Raw genomic sequence first — 7,562 nt, forward strand, 5'->3', positions numbered from 1 at the left:
ACTAGCATACAATTGTTGATCTTTTAAGGTATGATACACAATGCGCAGGTGGTCAGCATAATCCTTCCTACTCTTAGGGTATATCAAAATGTCATCAATGAAAACAATCACATACAAATCTAGAAACTAATGAAAGGCCCTATTCATCAGATCTATGAATGTTACAGGGGCATTAGTCAAGCCAAACAACATCACCAAGAACTCAAAATGCCTATATCGGGTACAGAAAATTGCCTTAGGGATGTCCACCTACCTAATATTTAATTGGTGATACCCGGACAGAAGATCAATCTTAGAGAAAAGCTTAGCACCCTAAAGCTGATCAAATAAATCATCTATCCTCTGGAGAGGGTACTTATTCCTTACCATCAATTTACTTAGTTGCTGGTAATCAATACACATCCAAAGGGAACCATCCTTTTTACACACGATTAACATCGATACACCCCATGGGGAAATACTAGGACTGATGAAACCCTTGTCTAAAAGATCCTTTAACTACTCCTGAAGCTCATTTAACTAAGTAAAAACCATTCTATAAAAACGAAAAGATATAGGACAAGTATCCAAAACAAGATCTATCCCAAAATCAATATCCTTATCAGGAGGAACACCAGGAAGGTCATCAGGGAAGGCCTCAGAACATTCATTCACCACTAGGACAGAATGCAAACAAGGACTCTCCAATTTAGAATCTTTAAACCAGTCCAGATGATAGAGACACCCCTTAGAGATCAATCTTTGAGCTCTAAGTTATGATATAAACATCCCCTTAGGAGCTAGGGAACCACCCTCCCACTTAATAAATGGCTCATTTGTAATTTAAGCAAGACCTTACGGGTCTGATAGTCTAAAGAATCATAGCATGAGTACAGCCAATCCATCCCCAATATAATATCAAAATAAACCATGTGTAATTCAAACAGATCCACAAAAGTTTCTTGACCACCAACAGATACCACACAACCTCTATAGACTTTTCTAGCAACCATAGAGTCACCCATAGGTTAGACATGCAAAAAGAGTCAGAAATACACTCGAGACCAAAACAAAAATGTATAGCCATAAATGAGGTCACATAAGAAAAAGTAGACCCTGGATGAAGTAAAAAGTACACATCACTGGAAAAAGTTTCAACATATCTATAACAATATCGGGAGATGCTTTGGAGTCCTAATAAGAAGCAAGATCATATAAGCGATTTCGGCTAGTATCCGTACCAGAAGCAGAAGAAATACCCTTTAGTGCAGGATCTGATAAAGAGGAAATAAGAACTTAATTGGCCTTAGAAGCAACCTTAGAAGGATAATAATGCTGCATATGGCCAATTCGACCATTATTAAAACATAAATTTCTCCTCTTCTCATGTTGGTCATATTGTGGTTGATAAAAAAACCTACAAGGAGGAAACGATGAAGCAGACTGAGCCCCACCAGCTTGAGAATGGGCACCATATGCCCATACCCTCTACCATACTGAGAGAAATAATCACCCAATGGCTTCAGGTGAAGAGTACTAGCCGTATTGAAAGAAGAATAACTACGACACTTCTTCTTAGGACACTTTCCCCCATCTCTACCACACTGTTGTTAACCTCCTCCCTAATCAAAAAATCTAAATTTCTTACTCTATTTCTCACAAATCTCAGCCTATTTCTTTTGTTCTTCATCAACCTATTGAATATAAAACATAAACCAAGAAATATTCATAACCTTGTTCAACACGGTAGCCTTACTCTCCAGAATCAACTCACGGGAAATCCCAGAAGAAAACTTACACATCCTAGATCTTATGCTAGACACCAACTCAGGAGCATACTTGGACATCTAATGGAACTTCTAGGCAAACTCCTTGACCATCATCCTACCTTGTCTTAGATTCACAAATTCCTCCACTTTTTCCTCCCTCAACTCGTGAGAAAAGAAGCAGCCCAAAAAGGCACTAGAAAAGTTATCCCAAAATGCAGAATCAGAATCACTTCCCTTTGACTATCCCCACTCTTCGTACCACTAGTATGCCATATCCTTCAATTAGTAGGCAACAAACTTTACACCTTCTACATTTAAAGCATGCATAATTTGGAAGATCTTCTTTACCTCACCAATAATAGCTCAAAAATCCTCCTTAAACTTAAGAATAGTGAATACATAAGGGTTCAACCTTATAAACTAGCCAATCCTTGTGGCCTCAAAAATTGGAGTAACAGAAGCACCACGCTTGGCCTGAGAAGCTACTCATTGTTCCAACATATGAATAGACTGATAAAACTCAGTGTTCGTTAAATTAGCGTGAGGAGCAGGAGGAGGGCTAGAGAGATATGATGGAATTCTAAGAGGACAATCAGGAACTGGACCCCTAGACCAATTCTAAACCCTATATATAGGGCATGTCTTTTCAGTAATGTTGCCAAGTTGAATGGAGGAGTCACGATCTAAAAAAATGAGTAAATGGGAATTAAAGAAACCAAGATCTTAGAATCTATAGCTTAAAGTAAGACAACAAGAAAGAAAAACATTCCTAAATATCTCCTAGCCTCTCTCTTGCGTGCAACACACCCATAAAAGAGACTTTACTTAATACGAATTTGTGGACACCTAATTGACCATAAAACTAGGTTTTTGATACAAACTTTGTCATGATCCCAACCAGGGCCAGGCCATGATGGGTATCTCAATTCCCCACGTGGACCGAAGATCACTCCCTTCACCTTAAGTAATTAGCCTACAACCGCAAGTGTCATATAAATTCTGAATATATAACAAGATAGTATAAACTAAGACTAATATATATTCATAAAATATCTAAGCCTATAACTAGCAATCAAACAATCATCCATGACTGAGCAAACCCACCAAAAAAACATACCTAAATCTACAGTAATCTAACAAAGCTCCTATGAATCTAAAGTCAATATAATATTAGAACATGCCACTGATAGTAGCAAAAATAAAGTCTAAACAATGTCTGATACATAGAATATAAAGACCATTAAATGAAGCCTTTTGGAGGATTGAAGCTCACAACTTCAATGTCCACTCATGAACCATTCTAACACTTAATCACTACACAGGAAAAGTAAAAGAAGTTCTGATGTCTACTTCGCGTGGGGATACAACATTCGGAGATAGATAGTGGTTGAAGATCTAGTATGTACCTCAAGGATAGAGAAATAAAATAATTCTATTATTTAAAACCAAATAAAATAATCATATGCAATCATATATATACATATACATATATCATACTAGAATAGGGAACCAGGTCTAGCATTCATTTAAAAATCTTAACCTAAACTATGTAGCATAACCATCGTATAACAAGACACCCATGAACTATATAGGTCCAGATCTCCCCTAGATTGAAGTTCCCTAGTGCATGTAACCGCACAAACCAAAGAATATCCATATTCGCATATTCCTTTATAGGGGTTGAAACTCCCGATATAATCAAGGTGACTTATGAAACAATGTATACAGTGTTAGGATCATGAACCCTCCATTCATGTATTTATTTGGGGGACTTAAACCTCCCAGTCAAATAAATACTTGCACCAGCTAGCACGGTTTACAGTGTAAGTCCTTTGGACTCCACTTTTATGGCTTGGCTACACATCCCACTTTAAAGAAAAATAAGAACTTTCATTACACATACACACAACCAATAATCCAATTACTTACCAGAGGTATCCCATTTGTATCACCATACCAACCCTACTTGCAAGCGTACAACATGCCATAACCATTATTAATAAACTTTTAGGCTTGAACCCATTATATGAACAAAGACATCAATTCAATTCAACCTTTTAGGGACTTGAACCCATTAATCCAAATAAAACACCAATATTATGATTTAAGTCAATTTATGACCAAAAAGACCATCATAAAACCATTTACCAATCATCAACATTCATGGCCCAATGCCTTAGTTCAAAACACAATTCATATGTGATAAGATTTAGTTCAAAACACAATTCATATGTGATAAGATTCTTTTTATTGAAATTTTCATAAACAGTTTAAGGGAATACCATAATCAAATGCTTATTCAAGACAAAAACCATTAAGTTAGGGCTAACCATGACCACTTAGTTTAAATCACAACTCCTAAGAACCCACATGTGCAAAACCATTATCAAAATTTATAATCATAATTTAACACATGAGAAAATAATACTTATTATGCATTCAAACCCTCAACCATGGTTTTCAAAACCCCCGTTAATGAATCATGAACAATATTTAAAACACATGATTTTTGTTAACTAAAAATGAAGGAAGAGTCACATTCCCGAGTTACTAAGATTCATAAGAAGATTTTGATCCTTAAGCCTCTAGATGACCACCATGAAGAAACCCTAGCTCAAACATCATGAGAGGTTTTCCGAGAGAGTTTATAGACTGTTTTTATTCTTCTAAAGTGTAGAATAAATATCCAATAAGTGTTATAGGAAGTGGGTCCTTAAGGTATTGAGGTGGGAAATGTCAAACTACCCTCAACTTAAAAGTTGTGAAAAACTTACAGATGGGTATGAGTGTACCCTCCAACCTTATCACCACATTATATGAATTGTACCCTTAAACCATTACCAAAATAGATAGTTAGATACCATATTTTGTCCAACATATGACTCCCTTGCCTAAATCATCACAACATTATATGACTAGTACTCTCAAGTTGTATACAAGGATGATCACCAAGGGTTAGACTCTGGACAACATACGATTAGACTGAACCCTCTTGTTATATTAACATACAACTTGTATGGAGTCTATTATACCAAGGAAACTTATTGGTAAATCAATACACTGACCAATATACGACTAGGGTCCCTAGGCCTATCACCACACCATAGGACTTGTGATATGAGTCATATACTAAACAGAACATTAAAGACTCAAGGATTTTGTAAGGGCCAAAGTTTGGGGTGTTTCACTAAGTCATCTCAGAAATTGAGGCACTATCTTTCAACATGCACTACTTACCTAATCTGAAGGATAGATCCATTGAAGTACATATTTTAGAAATTAATGCCTACTACTAAGTTGGCTAAATGGAAAATATTATTGAGCAAGTTTGACATACTTTATGTCACAAAGAAGGCCATAAAAGCACAAGCACTATCCAATCATATGGTTGGGATTACTGCGGAAGAAAAGTATAATCCACTAAAGACTTATTTTCCTGATAAAGAGGTAGCATTTTTAAGGGAAGACATCTCTGAAGAATATAATGGTTGGAGATTATTCTTTGATGGTTCTATGAATTTCAAAAGAGTAGGTATCAGAGCTAATTTGGTCTCAAACACTGGTCAATTCTATCCTGTGTTAGACAAGCATAGATTGTCTTAAACTAATAACATGGATAATATTAAACTTGCATATTGGGGCATCATTTGGAAATTTATTTGAAAGCCCAAGAAATATTCCTAATGAGATATTTAGATTTATTGATTACTCAAGTATGAGGTGAGTAGGCCATAAAAAATTAAAAGATCCTTTCATATTTAGATTATGTACAAGTATTGCATAAGAGGTTTCATAAGATAAGAGTTCAAGCATGTCCCAAGAATCTAAAATGAGTTTAAAGATGCCTTGGCCATGATTTAGAATTTTGACAAGACTTATATTAGTCATATCCCCATTCATATACAAAAGCAACCTATATATTATTCTTATGTCAAGGTAGATTTGGATGGAAAACTTTTGTATACTAATATATAGGGATATTTAATGAAAAAATATTATCAAAAGTATGTGATAAGTATCCAAAAGTGCACCATTTAGAGGTTAGGAGAATAATTCTTTTTAAATAGAGAAACCCTATATAAGAGGACTTTATATTTACGGTTGCTAAGGTAAATCAAATCCTAAAAAACATTTTTTTACTGAGGAGATACATGCTAGAATGTGTGGTCTGCACATGATTGGATCTATACTGGCAAAGAAGATATTAAGATCAGCTTACTTTTGGATAACTATGGAAACTAAATGCATTTGTCATGTTCAAAAGTGTCATCAGTGCATAATTGATGTTGATATGATTTGAGTTACTCCCGACGAACTCTACGTCACTAGATCACCTTGGCCCTTTGCATCTTGGGAATAGATGATCATTGGTCTTATTGAACTAGTCATTTCTAATGGGCACAAGATTATTCTTGTTGTAATTCACTACTTTACTAGGTGGGTTGAAGCCATTTCTCAAAAGTCACTAACAAATAAGGTAATAGATGATTTTATTTGACATCATATTATTTGTCAATTTGGGTCCCTAAGCCAATCATTGGAGATAATGGTGCCAACCTTAATGGCGATTTGATGAGAATAACATGTAAGAAAAATATAGGCTATAAATGAATAAAGATGTAGAGATTGAAAATAAGAACATCACAATGATACATAAAAAATGATTAATAATAATATACATTGGCATGAGAAGATTCCTTATGTATTGTTGGTATATCACACTATAATAAGAACTTTTATTGGTGTTATGCATTATTTTATAGTTTATGGTAGGGAAGTAGTGATACGTATGAAGGTAGAAATATATTCTCTAAGAATCATCTGATACAAGCCTAAAGAGCACAAGAATTACAAGGTCTTGTAGAATGTTCAAGTTTTGGAATTTTTTTCTAGGGATTGAAGAACTTTTTGACCCTTTTTGAAGCCTTGTCCAAGTGAAGAGAGGAAGAGGGTTATTGCACTCAAGAGGGGCCTCTCATTAAGGGTACTAAGGACTTTTACACTCCAAATTAACACTCAACAGGCTCCCCAACTTAATCTCTCATTAAGGGTAATTTAGTCATTATTATGTATTAGTATAAATAGACCCTTTACTTTCTATTTTTATTTGTTTTGATGAATTGTTGAGTGATACTCAAATGGTATTTTCTTTCCTCTCAAATGGTATTTTCTTTCCTTAGTGTAGGGCTTGGAAAAGCTATCTTAGTGCAGGTCTTGGAAAAGACATTGAAACTTGGGTCATCTTTGAGTGTGGAATCACTCTCGGTTACACTTTGGCAAGAAAGGAGGGTGTTTGAGATATTGAATCCCTTTATGTCCACCTAAGAGTGTAGTGTTATCCTCCATTAGTGTTGTGTGTCTTGATGTTTGATACACACCTTGGTGCAATTCATTGGTGTGGGTGTATGTCTCACCATCTACACATTTACTTAATGCAATTCTCCCTTTTTTTTGTTTGAATCCATGTCTCTCTTCTTTATCTTATCTTCTTTAGTTGCTGATTTTTAGTTTCTTAGTGTGTTTTCACGTTTTTTGTTCAAGTTCTAGGTTAGATCTTGTATCATCATCTGAGGGGGAATATTGAGAGACACTAAATAGGTACAAAGTAGATTTGAGCAATTGACACTTATGGACGGAAGGAGAATAAATGGAATCTTTCATGGTCAACTCTATCAAAATAGAATGGCCAAATATTTCAATAGCAAGTTTAAGCCAAGACATTTTATTTCTAGAAATTTTGTTCAAAAATGGACTTTTCTGCACCAAGATAAAGTTAAAGGTAAATTCTTACTAAACTAGTATGGTCTTTATATA

The sequence above is a fragment of the Capsicum annuum genome, chromosome 10 (genome assembly GCF_002878395.1).
Source record: "Capsicum annuum cultivar UCD-10X-F1 chromosome 10, UCD10Xv1.1, whole genome shotgun sequence".
Lineage (NCBI taxonomy): Eukaryota > Viridiplantae > Streptophyta > Magnoliopsida > Solanales > Solanaceae > Capsicum > Capsicum annuum.